This window comes from Otolemur garnettii, unplaced genomic scaffold, assembly GCF_000181295.1.
Source record: "Otolemur garnettii isolate 467f Iridium unplaced genomic scaffold, OtoGar3 scaffold00045, whole genome shotgun sequence".
NCBI classification, from domain to species: Eukaryota; Metazoa; Chordata; class Mammalia; order Primates; family Galagidae; genus Otolemur; species Otolemur garnettii.
In genome coordinates this window covers 2,504,240-2,505,647 of record NW_003852440.1, presented here as the reverse complement: position 1 = coordinate 2,505,647, position 1,408 = coordinate 2,504,240, and positions in this window count along the sequence as shown.

The following is a 1,408-nucleotide window of genomic DNA, read 5'->3' as shown; positions in this document are numbered from 1 at the left end:
TGCTGGAGTTGGTGCTCTCTATAATACTCTGTCTGACTCGGTGGTGTGCTGGAGTTGGTGCTCTCTATAATACTGTGTGACCCGGTGGTGTGCTGGAGTTGGTGCTCTCTATAATACTCTGTGTGACCCGGTGGTGTGCTGGAGTTGGTGCTCTCTATAATACTGTGTGACCCGGTGGTGTGCTGGACTTGGTGCTCTCTATAATACTCTGACCTGGTGGTGTGCTGGAGTTGGTTCACACCAGCTAATGAGAGCTGACTGTTAAATATTCTAGAACAGTGTGAGCTGGGGACAGCAATTGTTGGCAGTTCGAAATCAGTCATGGACACACTTACATCTTGGAAAAGGCAAATGGTATAAATTGGGTCCTGTTCTTTTTTTTTTTTTTTGGCCAGGGCTGGGTTTGAACCCACCTCCTCCCGCATATGGGACCGGCGCCCTACCCTTTTGAGCCACACGCACCGCCCAGGTCTTGTTTTTAGTAAGCTGGTTTACCAGCCACCACTGTATATATAGCTTTCTGCATGCTTTCTTTGTCATATGTCGTAATTTTAATTCTGCAATTGATGATCTAATTGCTTATTTAATGTCCACCTCCCTCACCAAGCTGTGAGTTCCCTTAGGCAGGAACCACATCTGCCTATTTACAGCTATATTCAGAATATTTACAATGCCTACCATGGGCCTCTAACTCTGTTAATGAAATAAATGAATAAAGAAAGTAGTCTGGAAAATGACATGTTGCTTCCATGGTGAGAAGAGAATTATTAAAGAATAAGCAAGGAAAGCCAGTGTCACACGCCCCTTTGAAACTCCCTTCCCTGTGTCGTGGCCGCTGGTGGTGGGATACGTGGTGTAGTGCTTGATATGGGGACATCAGGAGCTCCCGACAGCCGTAGAACTTGAGTGGCCACATGAGATGCAAAGATGGCCCCTGTTTACCACTCACGTTTGGAAAAATGCAGTCTCTCCTTATGGTGACAATCCTTCTTGGTAATCTGGGTAGCCTTAGAGCTCTCAGAGATGCCACCGTCGATGTCCCTCCCTGTGGCCTATGCTAGTTAATTTCAGTCAACTTCAGATGGGGATGATTATAAAATTGCCTGTGTCTCCAGGGTTGGGCAGTGTCTGCCATCTCTCGGTACTTTGTAGCTAAAAGAGGATGTCACTTGGGCGGTTTGGTTGCTTGAAGCACATGAGTTAGAAAAATATAAAGAACTCAAAAAAGACAATCCAAATGACTTGGCAGAACTAGAGACTCTGGGTCTCTCTCTACAGCTGGTGTGCAGCGGTCTGAGTGCCTGCCTCCTGAGTCTAGTGCCTTCCAACTCTGACAATGACCTTCCAGGCCAGCAAGCCGCCCAAATATATGGAAATTCAGCAATTTTCTTTCCTATCTGGAGGCAGC